Raw genomic sequence first — 18,653 nt, 5'->3', positions numbered from 1 at the left:
ACATCCCCCAGCTTCCTTCTCTGATGACATAAATGTGTAGCCGACTCACTTGGCTGAGTATCCTGTGAGGTTCTAATCTAGGTCCAGCTCTCAAAATCAAGAGTCACATATTCTAGGAGCACCTAAAGAAATTTAGGTAAATGTTAGGGTCTGTAAATAAGTCAAGATGGCGCCTGGCAAATGGAGTTAGACTCCATTACGACACATACGAATGCATTAGGAAATCATATTACTGTAAATGCTGTTCTTCCGAGAAGCTCAGAGGTCTAAGTAGACATTACGTCATTTCTCCTCCCAAATCTTATGAGACAGACAGTAAGAAGATCAACAACACTTTTTATAGGTCAGAGGAGTCTGTGTTGGGGCCAGCATTGTTTCCAGAACCCATGACCTGCAGCAGAGATCGTGGTCTCCTCTGTCCTGCACTAACCACTCCTCAAGGCCACTGTGACTTCAGCAAAGTCACAGTGAGTGAGCGTGGAAACTGAGTGATAAGAGAGAGTGCTAAATATGCATGCTAAACACAGCAAGTCTTCCGACCTTTACAGCATCAAACTTTTACTGACCTATTTGTGTTCTTATCTAGGCTTGATCATTCCCCACACACCCCTGTTCAATCCTAACTTTCACAAAAGACCGGGGGAGGTGCAATTTGGGCCACAATCCATTTCCAAGCCCAAGATCACTTATTACTTAGGATAACAAAAGAGCTAAATAAGGTTTGTGGGCCCAAAGCTAATACAATTCTCATAACTCAGGAACATTCTATGAATATTATGATCTATTCTTCTTCATTTAATGAAAAAAAGAAAATACATATCATCTTGTGGGTCAGAGCCATAGCAGATCCTGCTGCAAAATTCTGAAGATTCTCCTGGTGCCACATGTTCATGGTCTCTCAATTCTCTTCGAATTGCCCTTCTTCCCACATATAGTTCATATCATGGCCTCTTCCAATGCCATTTGTCCACATTTGCCAATGGCAGTGGAAGCCACTTTTCCAGGGCTCCAACACTGTCTTCTCCTACCACCTGCCTCCATTAAAATGTGCCATCATGCCTGGCAAGATCTCAATGAGACCCTGTCTCTAAATAAAATACAAAATAGGGCTGCGGATGTGGCTCAGTGGTCGAGTGTCCCTGAGTTCAATTCCCAGTACCCCTCCAAAAAAAATAAAACATAAAACACTAATAATGGATGAAATAGATACTGCACTGCTTTGCCATCTAGATACACTTCCAAGTGGATTGTCAGAATCTTCCATAATCAATGTATTAAAAATATATTGAACATGCCAGTTTTGCAGATCATGATTTTAATGTTTTCAGAGTGTAATCCTATGCGTTGATAAAATGAAACTCCTTACTGAAGTTCAGATCTCTTTCTAAAAATTGCCTACACGTTCAGATTTAACATTCAAGAGAGCTGCATTTGTTAGGCAAAAGCACTTTCAAACTCACCCACAGAAAAAAGAAGAACTGGTTAGAAAGCAGGCTTCCAGGGTCCTGCAATGAATCAGCTTTTTCATAATTCTGCACTCTCAAAAAAAAATTGCTTTTGCCTATAACTTGTCACATTTAACACCCCATAATAAATGTTTTAATCAAAGAACTCTTGCTATACAGTTATACTATGATTTCTCAACACATCTTCCCTACTCCCCCTTCTTAAGAATTCTATGAACTTTTTTCAAAAAGCGTTAATTGAGGGGCTGGAGCTATGGCTCAGCAGTAGAGCACTGGCCTAGCTCGTGTGAGGCCCTGGGTTCGATCCTCAGCACCACATAAAAATAAATAAATAAAATAAAGGTATTGTGTCCAACTGCAACAAAAATAAATATTTTAAAAAAGAATTAATTGAAATGAATTTTGTTTCAAAAGCTTTGCAGACAAACCTCACAGAAGTTGGAGAACATCTTTCTCACTCACTAAAGCAGAGCACATTTCTTAGTCCCTCATCTCTAATAAATAACCAAAGGAATGAGAGAAAAAGAAGCCTCCCAAATGTTTACGATGATGCCTCCAAAGAAAGCTAGACTTATAAAAAAGTGGCCTTTGAGCCAGTGCTCCCTTAGGAACTGACTCTAAGTCAATGAGGGCGTCTTTGCTCCAGGTGGCTGACTATGGGGTGGAACAGAGAAGCGTCAGTTCTTCCCCAGGAGACCTATGCAGCTGTGGCTGCCATGATTCTGCATCAAAAGACTCAAAGAATGGGCTGCAGGAATGCTTATATGCTGCTTACAACCTGTTGGTCCCAGATCCACACTGCCAAGGTCCCCAGGAAAGACAGGGCATGAGACATTTACACAGCCAAGTGAGTAGCAAGGACCACAGAGATCGGTGGAGATGCCCAGTGCCTCAGATCAGCTCTTTGCATACAGATAAAGTCACACAGTTAAATAAACAAGATGCTCTGGGATTAAGATGATTTTGATAACTCCTGATATCCTGAATTTCTAAGCTTATCACTACCTGGAGAACGTCTGGGACCCAGAGGGAAATGATAGTGCTGGGATCAAAAGACATCAACTGAAAGTTTAAAAGGCAAAGAAGGAAACACTTCATGTGAGGTTCTCCGAATACAGCAATTTCTATACCAATTGAAATTCTTGTATTTTATTCTCTATTCCCTATTTTTAAATTTTTTTCTGATAAGCAATATATGCCATTGTAATAATTAGGTACAATAAAAACCAATAAAGCACCAGGCATGGTGTTTTACGCCTGTTAATCCCAGCAGCTCAGGACACTGAGGCAGGAAGATCTTGAATTCCAAGCCAGCCTCAGCAAAAGCTAGGGGCTAAGAACTCAGTGAGACCCTGTCTCTAAATAAAATACAAAATAGGGCTGGGGATGTGACTCAGTGGTTGAGTGCCCGTGAGTTCAATCCATGGTACCCAAAGGAAAACAAAACAAAACAAAAACAATAATGCAAAAGATAACTAACTACTGTTAACAGATTATTGATTATGGCACATTTTATAATTCATGCATATATACTAACACATATTTTACAAAAACTGGGTGCTTCTGTTTTCTACTCTTTAGAGACTTAACCTTTTGCCTTGAACAATTTTAAGAACTAAATAGTGACAATTGTGCATTCACAAATATGTGTATAACAGAATTTCTTGAAACAACATAAGTGCCTTTAAAAAAAAATCCCTATAATGTCAAATAGGGTGCTCTGACCCTGACCACCCCATTGAGATTCATTCTAACAGTTAATCAATAAACAATAATAAGTGACTAGGATACCATAATCGGTTTCTTCTGAGAGATGTAACTCAGGTCGTTTGTAAAAACAAAAGTATTTACCAAAATCTATAGATTTGGGACAGAGATATTTTATATTGAATTTTCTCATAAATGTCATAATGTAATGGTGACCTAGTACATGAATATAAACAAACAAATTAGGAAAAGACAAAGGCTTTCAATAATAAGCCTGAAAAGGACCATGAGGTAATTGAATTGTCTTACTTCCTGATAAAAACTGAAACTTAGTCAATTCGGATAGACTTATGTTGCCTATCATCTTTCCCCGTAACACTATTCAACCAAAACTCTTGAGACAAAGGAATCTCTCAAAGAACAGAGTTGATTGAGCTGTTTCAGATGCTACCCAGAAAAGGACCAGGTCCTGGAACAAGTTTCTAGACAGTACTAAGAGCAGGGGTAGATAGCAGTTAACAATGTGTCCCCCAGGCCTAGGGCCAGGAGTGTTTACAAGATGTAAAGTCACAGAAGAAAAGCATAAATTGTTTACACAAAACTTACACTGGCTACAGACAAGAGGCACAGGATACATGAGGCAGGGAAGGTTTGGGGTTAGGAGGACTGTCTATAACAGGTACTTGCTGCCCCGAGGATCTGCACATAAACAGGGCAGCATGGCTCCGGTAGTCAGCTATGAGGGGTTCAAGTCAAGGTTCCAACATACATTCAGGAATGTGACACAATCTTTTTATTGCTTCCACCCCAAAATTGTGAACATTTCTTATTGCTGCTCTCCTTTATCTTCCTCCCTTGTAATTGAACTTAGACACCTCAGAACTTTTAGCACTACCTTTCCAACCAACCTCAGTATTTTTCCTCAGCCTCATTTTGCTAAACTGAAGAATGCCTTCTCTTAATTTTTTTCAATTTTTCTTACTTGGGAAAGAGGGGATGGGGACCAGTCTAACCAAATCCAGTTATCATCTGTGTTTTGCCCTGGGTCTCCTTCTGTATTTTCACATGCAAGAGGCCACTGTGGGTGGGTGATGTGGAAGCCAAAGCCTAACCCAAGTATTGCCTGAGGCCCTTCCTGGATGAGCTGGGTGGGCCCCAAGTTTCCTTCAGGCCAGGTGTTTCCTGGAGCCCTGGATATTGGATACCCAACCACTCCTTTGCTTCTCAGCTGAATCCATGTTTCCTGATCTGTTTACTGCCAATCTTGAGAACAAAATATTCGCAAATGGAGTGACATCAAATATGGTTTATATTTTATATTTCTTCTGGATCATAGTAATAACATGGGTAAGGATTGCTATTTTACTGAGAATATTGATTTTTTTCATATTTTTGTTGAAGATTCTCTGTGGCCTCAAAGGACAATTTTGGAGGCAGAAATATTTTTTCCCTCTATAACTTCATCCTCCAAAAGTCAGGGCTGGACCCCCAAATCCTTATCTTCCATGAAGAAAAAAAGACTGGGGCTGTGACTCAGTGGTTAAATGCCCCAGGGTTCAATCTCTGGTACTGAAAAAATAAAAAGTAAAAAAATATAAACCCCAAAGGCACACCCCCAGTGACCTACTTCCTCTAACCACACCCTACCTGTCTACATTTAGCAGCCAGTTAATATACGAGTAAATTAATCCACTGATAAAGTTACAACTCATAATCTAATCCTTTTCACCTCTGAAAATTCTTGCATTCTTTTACACATGATCTTTTGGGGGATATCTCATACCTAAACCATAACATCACCTAAGGTTTAACATTAATTACTTTATTTAAAAAATATGCACATTAGAAACCATTTGGAAAATGTGGAAACTTACAAAGGGAAAAATCCTCAATTCTCACAGTTAATCACTATGAATACTTAATGAATTCCTTCTAATCTTTTTAAAAAGTCCTATATGAGTATTCTTTTGCAATGCTGTATTATATACAGTTTAACTCTCTTTATAAACTTACTAACATTCTATTCTGTTAAAATTCTAAAATATAAATATCAAATGGCCAGGGGTAACTTATGTTTGCTTGAATAACTCCAGTCACCAGGTCAGTGCTTAGCACACTGTTTGGGCTGGGTAATTACCAAAAACAATGAATGAAAAAAATAATAAATATTATATTTAATGTTATTACTTAATGCGGATCGTCATACTTTATTTAGTTGATCATCAATTTTTAGAGATTCATTTTAATTTCTATTGGTATAAATAAGGCCATAGTGGATAGTTGGAAGATAATATTTTTGTGTCCATTCCTAATTATTTCTACAGAATAAACTCTTGAATTTTAAATTTCTAGGTCAAAAAATGCTAGTATTTTAATGCTCACAGGAAAGGTTGCAGAAATTTTCATTCTCACTCACAGAAATACTTAATTCTCAAATCTTCAACTTAAGCATTATCATGTTGAGAGGTACAATAGTATCTTAATGTTGTTTGATTTGTATTTATTATGATTGCTTAAGATGAGTGCTTCAGGTTATTTTTTTTTTCATATGGACACAAAATTTTATTGTCTTCAGCCTGGCACAGTGACCCACACCTGTAATCCCAGCCACTCGGGAGGCTGAGGTTCAAAGCTAGCCTCAGCAAAAGTGAGACACTAAGCAATGAGCCACATCCCCATCCCTATTTTGTATTTTATTTATAGACAGAGTCTCACTGATCTTGTCTCTAAATAAAATACAAAACAGGGCTGGGGGTGTGACTCAGTGATAGAGTGCCCCTGAGTTAGATCCCTGGTACCACTCCCCCAAATTTATTGTCTTCATATTTTTTCTACATGCCTTTCAGGATGTTAATCCTATTATTATTGCTGAATAAACTATTAAATATTACTAACATTCAACTTTGGTAATGTCAATAATTCACTACTTTGTTTTCTGGCCTTGGGCATCTATGGAACAACTTGTTCAATAGATTACATTAAGATGCAATAAGTATGCATTATTTAATATGGCATTATCATTTTGAGTACTAAAGGGCTGGGCACACTCTGTGCCATATTTTCCACAATCTACATACTCTGCTGCTGGACAAAGTTTCAAAAAATGCACTCTAGACCCTGCTAAAGAACAGCCTAGGTGTCCTAGCTCTGGACTGGAAAGAATTTATTCTTCTGTTTTGCCTCATGTCAAAATAATAAAACAACAATATTAAATGTAAGATGTTGAATATAAAATTATTAGTTTTTAAACATAGTGAAATTTCCTTAGGACAATAGTACCAAAAGAATGAAAAAAGATAAACAACACAATGGAAGATATTATTTGCACCTTCTTGCCATTTAAAGGACAACATTTCTAACATGCAAAAAGTTTGTACCTATTGATTTTTAAAAAGGCAAACAACCTATGAGAATAATAGGTAAAATATGTGAATGGGATAATTATCAGAAAGAAATAAACACAGGAAAAGGCATTTAACCTTATTACCAGTCATAGAATTGCAAATAAAACCAACAATAAAATAGTGTTTTCTCCATCAGATTAGCAAGAAATTAAGCCTGATTCTCATGAGCAGCCAAGTTTCAGAAACATCCCCTCAAAGAGGACTCGGGATAAGCAACTAAGGACCATGGGGCTCCTGTTCACTAAAGAAAATTCCTGAAATTGAGTTTTAGAAAGGACTGTTTATGTGCTCTAGACCAAGTACAATTTCAGAGAGAATTGCTAACATCATAATATTCCGATTTATTGAAGTTTAAAGTTAGTAGAGTTTAAACCCTTCAACAACCCTTCACTTCCAGAGTGAAGTAGTTAAGACACCTCAGAGTGAAGAAAGAAACAATTCTGATTTATCTTTTTCTTTCTTTATTTTTTTTTTCTTTTTTGGTACCTGGAATTGAACTCAGGGACATTCGATCACTGAGCCACATCCCCATCCCTATTTTGCATTTTATTTATAGACAGAGTCTCACTGAGGTGCTTAGTGCCTAGCTTTTGCTGAGGCTGGCTTTGAATTCCTGCCTCAGTCTCCCAAGCCACTGGGATTACAGGCATGTGACATCATGCCTGGTTGATTTATCTTGTTCTTTAAAATATTCCGTTTTTTAGAATATGTTTTATAATGTTATTATATGCTAGTATAGTAAACATGAATAAAATTCCTAAATAAATACATATATTAAAATAATGCACTAAAAGAGTTCCCAAAAGAAATTCACACCATGAGGTAGGCAGAACACATGTCACAGTGCTCGTGTGTGTGTGTGTGTGTGTGTGTGCGCGCGCGCGCGCATGTTTAGAGAAAGAGAGTATCTACCACCAAATGAGAGTCTATTAAGTGTGAGAGGGAAATGGTTACTTAATATTTTTCCTTTTGTGTTATTAACAAAGTGTTATTCCACAAAACTTTTATTCTTACGAACATGAGAAAAGGATGAAGAAAAGTTGACAGCTCTCCTCTGCCCCCCTATTGTGTTTGACACTATTGTTCACTAACAATGTTGATTTGAGCATTGATTTAATCTACCACAGAGCGCTGCTTACTATAGGAAGTCTTGGGGACCAAAGTTCCAGCTGTGATCAGGGTTCTCTAGGAGCCACCAGCTAGTGGAACTGGATCTCTGATGCGGAATCTCTGACCTCAAGTGGTTTTATAAAGTAAAGGATTTGCATGAATATTATGTCATCATATATTTTCCTCTTTCCTCTCAAAATTTAAGATACTTGACTTCTCAATCTGTCCATTATTCAAACTTTTAGATAAGTTATTCTGAAGTCAAAGCAGTTGTAATAATTTATTTTTAAATGTCTCAAGCAATGTGAACAGGGATGCTCTAAATTCAATCAAAATGTGATTTGCCATTAGTACCTGTATGTAAAACCTAGGCCCAGAAGTATACATCCATAACCACCTTAGAAGGGCATAATTATAGTTAGACAACAAGTGTTACCTCTGTCCCCCAATATTTGGGTGATTAATGGATGCCCAGTATAAAGCAATTCTAAAATTCAATTTTAAATAATTTCAAAACAACAAGCACATCAACTGTATTAATAATCAGAGATGCTAGAGTTTATACCCGCAGGCAATCGTTTTACACACAGTGGTTTCTAAGGAATTTCTGTGCTTCCCATGGTGTCTTTGAGAGTTTACAGTTATGCATGTCTCTTAGTTGGCAAATGTGGGAAATGTGTTGTAAGGTTCAAATAACTTCCTACATACAGTTGAATAGGATGACAATAAGACACACAACTTCACTGCCCAGAGTTGTTGAATATTCAATTCACATTGAGCCCTTTTCTTCACAATTTTTGAAGGTGGGAGATGGGCATATGGAGTACTTTTAGACCTCTCTGTGGTGTATATTTGAAAATATTTTTTTTTCAAGTTAAATTAAAAAAAAACACCTACCTCAGAGAGCCTGGTTTGGGGGGGGGGGGTGGCAGAGCAAAGAGGTTTTAGAAAGAGGAAAAGAAAAGGATGAAAATGAGAAATACGAAGTCTAGTGGTCCATTTTCAGAATACGGTATTTAGCTATAAATGTAAAATGACTTGGAAGTTAAGAAAGGCAGCTGGAGGGGAGAGCAGGGTGGAAAGTCACAAGCAGTTAACATGGGAGCGTAAAGATTCACAGTCTCTTGACAAACAGAAAGTGAGAAGGAAGGGACACAACCCAACCAACAGAGCTAAACTGTGTACCACCAAAAGGCACCCAGTCTCAGGGGACATCTCGCCACAAGGGAGGTAGAGACAACCAAGTCTATTTCTTTAAATAACCCAATAGGAGACAGTAAAACCAGAGGATCTTGCACTCCATAGTACTCAGCCAGTGAGGAACCAGGGGAGGATCTTGAGCTCTAGGGGATAAGAAGTGTTGTACCCTGTGTGTGCCTGACCACCCACCAGGCATCAGATCTTGCAAGACGGTCATTAAAGTCAAGCCTTGCTTTTATGCCGTACCTGTGTCTCTGAGTTCTTTAGGTTTGGACAGAAGGGAAGAAGGGAGGGAGAGAGGGAAGGAAAGGCAAAGAACAGACTGGAGGAAGGAAGGCAGGACTGGGAAGGAAGGAGAAAACCCCTTCTCTCCGAGGTTTTATGCCAAGCCTGGGCCCTTGAGGACACACCCTTGGCAGTTGTTCAGATCAAGTCTTTGGTTTCAATCTATAGAGTTGAATCAGCACTTAGGATTGTGCCTGGTAAAAAGATTCACTTAAATATTTGTTGAGAGAACAAATACAAGCAATAAACAGGAGCCCAGATTCCAAGTTCGTGGGCAGCTGTAGGCAAGGCTGGGAGTAGAGTAGGTCAAAGGTCTGCCTCCCACCTCCTGTGCCCTTCTCCTTCAGGCCTAGACTCCATGCCCTCCCACAAACTCTCACGCTTGTCGGAGCAGGCGGGGTGCTCTGTTTCATCCTTCACCTTACAGAAAGAGGTGAAGAGAAGAGCTTTTGAGAGATGCCATCAATACACAACAAAAGCAGTCCCAGGCCACACAGAGTTGTCACCTTCCACCCTGACATAATTCAATCAGAGTCCCCTAAGTTATCTCTGGGAAAAAAAAAAGAACTTACTTCCAAGGGCTACCAGGTTGCTTTAGTATAAAAAATATATATATATAACTGAGAAAAATCAAGAATTTGAGCTTTACTTGGCTTTTCATATGCTTTTGTCTTTCTCCCTCTTAATCTTGACAGCCTAATGTTATTTCAGTACATGTCTCCAAATGTTCATCCTGGCTACAAATTAAGTTAAAAAAAAAAACATTTGTAATGAGTGGAGAAATAGCCCCAATTCTTATTTCAATCTTGATTCACTACAGCACTTAGATCTTCTGCTTGTCACTTTCTTCACTTTCTTCTATGTAAAAGAAATGCACCCTATATACAGGGTTCCTTATAAAATGTTTTTTGGTACCAGGGGATTGAACCCAGGGGAGCTTAAACACTGAGCCACATCTCCAGCCCTTTTTTTTATATTATAGTTAGAGACAGGGTCTTGCTGAGTTGCTTAGGACCTCACTAAGTAACTGAGGCTGGTCTTGAACTCATGATCCTCCTGCCTCAGCCTCCCAAGCCACTGGGATTTCAGGCATGCACAACTATGCCTGCTTTTTTTTTTAAATTATATATCAATAGACAAGGTAGTATGAAGCAGTGTATTCGTGATCTACACTTAGTGTCTATGAAGGACTATTACAGAAACTTAAGAACAGAAACAAAGTGACACAAGATAACAAAATCTTCATGCTCTTCGGACTTCCTTAATTTACCCATCTTTTTCCACCCTTCCAAACACAGTTTCAAGGTCCTTTGCTAAGAATTCAGAAACTTCTGAGAAAGAAATGGCTCATCTCTGTGCAGATGTGTACTGATAGATGCTTTGTAGTGTTCCAACGTGCTCCCAGGTCTGTGCATAGCTCTGGTTATGATGTGCACCCTTACTAGTAACTCCTGGAAGGAGGTGATTATGTAGTTTGGTTCTTAAGTGTCCCCCAGGTCCATGTGGTAAAAGCTTGGTCCCCATAAGGTGGTGTTATGGGAGAAGGTGGGACCTAGTGGGAGGCCTTAGGGTCATTGGGGGCACACCCTTGAAGTGGATAGTGGACCTCAGCCCCTTCCTCTTCCTCTCTTTTTGAGTCCCTACCATGAAATGAGTGGCACCACTCTACCACACACTCTCAGCCATGATGTGCCACTACTGGCCCCAAAACAATGGGGCCAACCAATGTTGGACTGAAACCTCCAAAACTATAAACCAAAATAAATCTTTTCTCTTTAAAAGTTGATTGTCTTAGGTTTTTGTTATGGTGACATGAAGCTGACCAATACAAGGAGTATAAAGGAAGTAATATTAATATGAACACCTATTAGGGAATTTCGTAAGACAGAAGCCCACCCACCTTTACACAATCCTAGCGGTATCCTCAGACACCAAGGACTTCTGCCAGGTTTGGGGAACAGCCAACTCCCCAGACTCAAAACATAATATCAATCAGAAAAATATGTACATACTACTTCTTAAGTGTGCCCTGGATTTTAATATTTTAATAAACAACTCCAATTTTTGCTGTTATTTTTCTCTAAAGTTGGTATAAATTGCAGAGATTTCCCTCTATTTTTATTTTTATTGAAAAAAATGTGATTTATAAATACCTGAATTTTTCTTTAATGCATCTTTGTGCAAAAGCAAAAACAAAAAGTCTTCTGCTCCTCTCACCAAGTTTCCATCACTTTCTTCTGTGAGCAGGGTTAAGATCAGAATCTAGGTGCACTGTCCCTTATGTGGCTCTCACTATGTGACACAGGTTGCTCCAGTTACTTTAATTATTTCTGCTCCTTTGGGTTAGGAGGCTGGAGCTAATTAGTCAGGTCTTCTCTCCCCGTGAACAAGCCAAGATGCGCTCCGAAGGCTCTCCCCAAAGCTTTGCTTTCCTGCAGTCAGCTTTCTGCTGTCATCTGAAGATCTATTGCTTTAATACTCACGAGTGTAAATGTCTGTATTTCGAACAGACGTCAGGCCGGTGACACCACACACCTGGCGTGTCTGAAACCCACTCAGACATGACAGTAATGAACAGATACGCGGCTAGAAGCAGGCAGAAGGAGAAGAGTTTCCAGTCTGGTGCACTTAGGCAGGTTCACAGGGAAATGTGTAAGGGATGTTCAGGGCCATTACTGTACTCTGCAAAGATGACAGTTTTTAATGATGCCATTATTTATTACACTGTGTGTTTTTCAGTGACAGAAGAACTCTCACCTTCGAGGTGACCTCTAATGCTCATATTCCCTCTCTTTCTCTGTATCTATATGTACATCTGTATGTGTGTGTGTGTGTGTATACATACACATACACACACACACATATATGTTTTGCAAATTATTTTGCGAACTGCAAAACACTTTTTTAAAATCAAAGAATACCTGGCATACAGTAAAGATTCAATGAAGGTTTATAAAATTCACATTTTGTGACACAGGAAGTGTAATAGAATGTAGAAAAAGATGAAGAATACAGAAATACATACATGATATTTTAAAAGCAAAAGCCTACTGACATTAACTGAGTACCATGTTCTGGTAAGAACAAACTTTCCCAATAAAAGTTTCAAGTCTACTAAGGATCATATCCTTTCCATATTGGAATAATACAATTTTATGATTCTAAGCAGCAAATAACCTATTTTTCAGTCATCCAAACATTTACCCTTTATCTGCTCTCTCTCTCCTATCGAGAGAATTGCTTGAAGTTCCAAACAGAGCTTCTCAATTGGAATATTTTCAATATTAATTTGAAGGTTATTTTTTAAATTTGAAGGTGGATAATTAGCCAATTAAATTTATGTAAAATACTTTCAATACACAATTATTAGAACAAGCTTTTCAACTTTAATGTTCTAAATGAATCAATTACCTGAAAAAAGAAATCTATTAAAGGAAGATTTTTTTAAATATTTTATTATACTATAGAAACCTTAATAACACATATTTAAAATGCATCAGAGCACTAAGAGCTCTCTCTGTAACAAGCATCTTTTAAATACATGACATTTTAATTTTTTTACTCATTTTGTAGAATAAATCTTTGTTCATCAGGGCTGATGGTTCTGTTCAATAATGAATTAAAGACTCAAAATTTCCTTACCATTTTATTTTCCTTAAGATAGGGCTGTTTCTAAGTAATTTCCTTAGCAGGAATCTAGAATCCCAACAGCAATGAGAATATTATACATCAATTTCTTGATATTGTGGTGTCTACTCTAAAAATTCCCAGTATTTGGAACAATCAGTGACCTAACACTTCCATCTTACAACCAACGCAAACCCACTATATACGGGATAGATTGGAAGCCTTTTTACCATACAGAAACAAATAGCCATATTATAAATACTCATCAATCACTCTCTAAATAGCAATTGGATAAGTGAATCCATGATTTGAGAACCAGAAGGAGTAATAACATTTTAGCAGTGATCTCAAATTAAGAAGTGTTGTTTATCTTCATTAACAAATCGAAATCCTGCCCTGTGCCCCCCCTCCCAAATTGTTTTTGTTGGTTGGTTTGTGTTTCTTTTTCAGAAGCCTCTAGCAACTAAGACCCCATAGATCATATTAAATATGAATTTTCATCAAAATAAGACAGTGAGATTCCCTAATATTTTTTTTTGTAATAAGGAGTAACTTTTAAATTCACTCATAGTTTAATTGATTAAGAGTCTCAGAGTAGAAAGAAGGGAAAAGATGCTAAAAAAAAAAAAAAAAACTTCAATGGGTTGGTTTCTGAATGTGCTGGTAGAGGAGTGTTGATATTAAAATACGGAATGAGACCAAGAGGAGGTGTGGTAAGGTTGGAGCCACAGTTCAAGAGGTTGTCCTTCCCACTACTTGGTTGGCAGGTCCCAGCTAACTGGAGAAATTAACCCAAGGGACAACAACCAGTGCATAACAAGAGTGACTGCAAAGTACTTCACTGTCACAAAACTCCTGGGGTGTCATTCATAGAATGAGATGAAGTCATTAGGTAGACCCCGGAAGGGGAAATTAGAACACGAAGCCATGTTCAGAGGGGCAATGATGTGAAGACACAAGAGGAAGCCCATCTTCAAGCCAAGGATTATCTCAAGTCCACCATAACCTGGGCGAGAGACCTGGAACAAATTCTTCCCGAGCATCTTCAGAGGGAGTGTGGTCCTGTCACCACCTTGATCTTTAACTTCTAAGCTCCAGAATTGTGAGACAACACATTTCTTCTGTTTAAGGCACTCAGTTTGGGGTAGTTCGTACAGCAGCCCCAGGAAATTAAAATACTAAGATGTAGGTACATTAAGGGTTGATTATGTAATTCTTTCCATTTTTGTATATGTTTTAAATTTTCCATAATAAAAAGAAAAAATAAAAAGAAGCATTGCACATGGTCTCAAAAATATTAATATTTCAGCTGTACTCTGCCACAGTGTTCCCGGAGGAAACCCCCCAAGTACCAAAGTACCTCTAATATCCAAAATTACAGCTGGTCCCTTCTTCAATTCATGAGTCTAATTTCAAATCTGCAATCCCCTTTCAGGGAATCACTGGTAAATCTCCTAAACAAGGCGCCAGAGAGCTCTCCTGTGCCTCTTGGCTCTTTGGGGCCCCCAACAGTGTATCCTCCTCTTCAGCATAATTGAAGCAGCCTGGCAGTGCTTAAGAAACCCGCACATGGGGAGAGGAGAGAAAGGAAGAGCTTGCAGCATAAACCCATGCGGGAAGCTTTCCTGAATTAGTTTCCTGCCCAAATATGAATGGACTACTGGATACACCATGTTGACGGTATTTGACACTTGGTAGACAGGTTAAGGAAAAGTACACCATAAAGTGCATTAAATAACCTCATAATCACATTTGTAGGCTAAGTGAACTGGGGCCACCACAAGTACTAAAACACATGATAACAAAGGCAGTCAGCATTTTCCATACCATATGCTTGTAAATGTTATTCTGCGGGGAACCAATTAAAACTATGGAATACTTAGAACACAGACATATGGAACAAAACAGGGCAACTTATCTTGTCACCACGGTGCTTGCTCAGTACATCTATTAGGGAGATGTGATACTGAATTATTAGTACAAATAAATGTTATTTTAATTATGAATACCAAAAGGCATACCACTACTTCAAGTGCTTGCTATGGCGGTGGCACTGTTTTGTTTTGGATAGGAGAGCCTACTATCTCCAAATAGTCACATAAAATACCAGTTGTATTAATTATCAAAAGTATAATTATTATAACAAATGTTAGGTCAGTCTATATTCTAAGTGTCTCAACTGTTACACTGGGAAGATAACAATAATATTATTCTATGAAATCCACAGGGTTCTTGGTAAACCACTTAAAAAAACTGTAAGCAAAAGTATGGAATTTGTGTCAGGTTTTATTTTTCTTGTTATCAATGAAAAGAAGACATGCAGACCATCCAAAAGGAGAAACTATCAAGACTGATTCTAACAATCATTAACAAACCAGCTTTATTAAGTTTTCCTGACATTAAAAGAGACGAAAACTTAAAAAAAAAAAAATCTGGGCTACATTCATAGTTCAGTCTTAACAGGTAAAAGACAGTGTTCTTTTCCATCGCATAACTGAAGCTTTGTTTGCCATTATTACTTAATTTAGAATTAACATTTAAAGGACTCAGACATATACATTCTAACAAGTTGGTTCAAACACAACAGGAATTAAACTAGGATTTGCAGGCTCAAGCAATGCCCCCAGATTCAGAGCATGCATGAAATATAAAAGAAGACATAAAGGAAAAGAGTAACAAGAGTTTATAGCCGAATAAATCTGTTAACTATACTGGATGAGATCAGGAAAAGGACTGACTGGTGTAGTATGGCATCTGGGACTACATTAATTAATAGTAAATTAGCACCAAAATATGAGTAACAAATTTGAAAACACTAGTTCCACATGCACACTCCTACTTTCTTGTCAGTGATCCATACAACAATTGTGTTTAAAACAAACAAGATTGGAGGAGGAGGAGGAGGAGGAGGAGGAGGAGGAGGAGGAGGAGGAGAAGACAATGACAAACACTACTGAGGCCTTTTCCCAGGTTTTTCTTCCCTACACACACCTCAGTGTTAGCCATCCAGGGAGCACCTGACCTGTTCCACACTTGCCTGATTTTCAACCCCCAAGTTTTTGCACTGGTGGATCCCTTTCCCTAAAATTTCCTTCCTCTTTGTCTGCTCAGTGAACTGACTCTTCTTTTAAAGCTCTGCTTAGCCATCACCCTTTCTGTGAAACCTTTCCTGTTTACCCCACCTTCAGAATGTCAGGGCTTTTGGTACCTTCCAGTGCTAGAGATTTCCAAATTGTAAATGTGTCGTCATGTCTATCTGCATAAATTGTGAGCAACTTGAGGGAAAGATTCCTGTTTTAGTCATCTGTGAGTCCAAAGTCTTGCAATGTTCTGAGCAGACAGCAGAGAAGTACTAAATAAATGTCTAGAAATGAATGAATGGGAATTTGGGTATAGGGACCATCCGATCACTCAAGCCATGTCATTGCTAACCATCTTGTTTTCCCATCTATGTCCCTCTGACATGTATACCAAACATGGGGGAACATCAAAATCACAGCATGGGTGCAGAAAGCACCCAGAAACACTGTTTTTTGTTTTTGTTTTGTTGTTGTTTGTTTGTTTTGTTTTGTTGTTTGTTTGTTTTAATGCAGCCCAGGTTCCACTCTGGTACATCTGATCAGCTGGATCTAGAGTCTGGCCTGCGTGCCTGTGTTTTTAGCAAACTCCTCAGGTGAATGTAATACACATCAAAATGTAAGAATCAAGCCTCCATGATTTAGTAGTAATTTCCTAAATTTAGTAGTAATTTCTTACCGCATAATCCTTGCACCCTGTTTTTCCAATCCAAAAACTGGTTTATTTAAAGAGGTTTATAACCTCTCATCGAATAATCGTCCCATGGTATAATTCTGTTCATCATGCCGCTTAAAAGATAATCAGAGCAGCAATGTATTCACCAGTGGCATATGGATGCACATTTGTCTTCTCTCACAGTGCTAGACTTGCGCCTAGAATGCTCAGCGCATGCGCATTGTCAATGTATTTCAAGCTGCCTTTCGTGGTTTGTTTGGAGCACTGCAGTCCTAGCACATTTTGTATGAGTGGCACCAAGGACCGGTCATCACATATGGAAACCAATGATGGTAGTGAAGAATCTTCGGATACAGAAGATAAAACTCCGTATCTCACAATACTGTAGTAAATTTTCTGAAGTGTAATATTTTGACTATAATGCACAAATCAGTAACAACAAACGTTAACTTTTTTCCAGACTGTAAAAATGTTCACTAGACTGTCAAGAAGAAATGATGTGCATCTATAGGGACTATTCAGTTTTAACACATATTCATGAGTATTCCAGGCATTCTAATCTTGCACCAAAGACAGTTTAGTAATAAATTATTTTTAAGAAATATTGGTACCATTAAAAAAAAAAGAGGTTCACTTAATGGCTCCCCCCACACACACTCTTTTGAAAAACACTTTTTTTTTGCAAAAAAATCTGCAACAGTTATGTAATGAAATACAGTAGACAAAATTATTTCTGCAAATCTGCTTGCAAAACCTGTTTCCAGAGAAATGATTTAGTCTGACACAAAGGAACAGTCTTGGATTTGAGATAAACACTAACTGAATGGATAAACGAAAATAAAAAATATTCAATGAATACTTTGGACTCAAAATCTCCATGGACTTGACTGAGTTTCGTTACTAATAAACCATCAAAGATATTTCCATAAATGCAAGGAATAGTATGCTCTGCTTGGGAATACAAGAGCACTTTATGCCCATGACCTACTGCCAGGCAGAATGCAAACAGGATTGCTCCTGACCACATCAGGACCCTTTCCTGGATCAGTTTCTCCAGGACTTTTTCAGACTTTGCCACAACAGGAAATGGATGATACTGATTCTGTAGAGACACCTACATAAACAAGTGGGGTTTTAAATTTGTCTTTCTTTCTTTGATTTATTCTTCCTTCTCTCACATACATATGTACCTATTATACTTGGTGGAGGTGGTAGGAGGGAGCCCTGAGGCTACTCCACCATTTTTAGTGGAATTGACAAAAAAAATTATCAGCACATGTCAATGATTCTAACTCTTCTGTTTCAATCCCCTTGCTACCCAAACATGCCATTTTACACACTAGTTTTAAAATAACCATTGGATCTTGGAAGAGGCTTATACCTGAGAGGAAATTTTATATATAATTACCCTAATGCCTGCCATCTCCAGAATTACAGTGACTCCAGAGAAATGCTAATCAAACTGCATTACATGAAATATTTTTAGGCACATAATTTAATAGAGGTTGACACATTTGAAAGAAAGTTGTCTCCTCAGGATGCCATAAGACACATAAAACTCTCTAGTAAAGAGGCAGGAGACACAGGATACAGAGCCGAACTCTACTACTAACTAGCTGTGAGACCTTGATCTAGACACTTCTGTATTCTCAGGCTCAGATTCTTCATCTATAAAATAATGAGGCTGGACCAGATGATTGCTAGAATCCCTTCTAGCTTTACTGCTCTAGAATAAGTCTACAAAAGAAGATGGGTGTATGAAGAGGAAACCCAGAAAGAACTGCATTATAAACTATAGAATTTTTATTTCATTTTTCTCTTATTTTAAAATTTATATAACTTATTAGTGTATTACAATTATACACAATAGTGGAATTTGTTGTTACATTTTCATACATGCACATGATAAAAATTCCCCTAGAATGTTTATTTTAAAAAAAAAAATCAAAGGAATGGTTTCTAAAGGTTGGAACTCCAGGCACTGCTGCACTGGAGTTTGAGGTCGACATCTAAGAACCCATTCAGTCATACTACCCAAAAGTAATCTTCCTTGGCTACAGACTCTCTCCTGAGGCTTGTTTAATTAATGTTTAAGAAACAC

At 38.1% G+C, this 18,653-nt stretch overlaps 1 protein-coding gene across 9 annotated transcripts in view; it reads right to left on the bottom strand.

Annotated features, from left to right (window-relative positions):
* The window catches only part of Prune2 (prune homolog 2 with BCH domain), a 266,156-nt gene that overhangs the window by 223,354 nt on the left and 24,149 nt on the right, over nucleotides 1–18,653 (bottom strand). The gene's annotated exons all lie outside the window — the stretch shown is intronic.

The sequence above is a fragment of the Marmota monax genome, unplaced genomic scaffold (assembly GCF_021218885.2).
Source record: "Marmota monax isolate L192 unplaced genomic scaffold, Marmota_monax_Labrador192_F-V1.1 WCK01_AAM20220418_F8-fsc00059, whole genome shotgun sequence".
In the NCBI taxonomy this organism is placed as follows: Eukaryota; Metazoa; Chordata; class Mammalia; order Rodentia; family Sciuridae; genus Marmota; species Marmota monax.
This window is presented reverse-complemented; position numbering and strand designations above follow the sequence as displayed.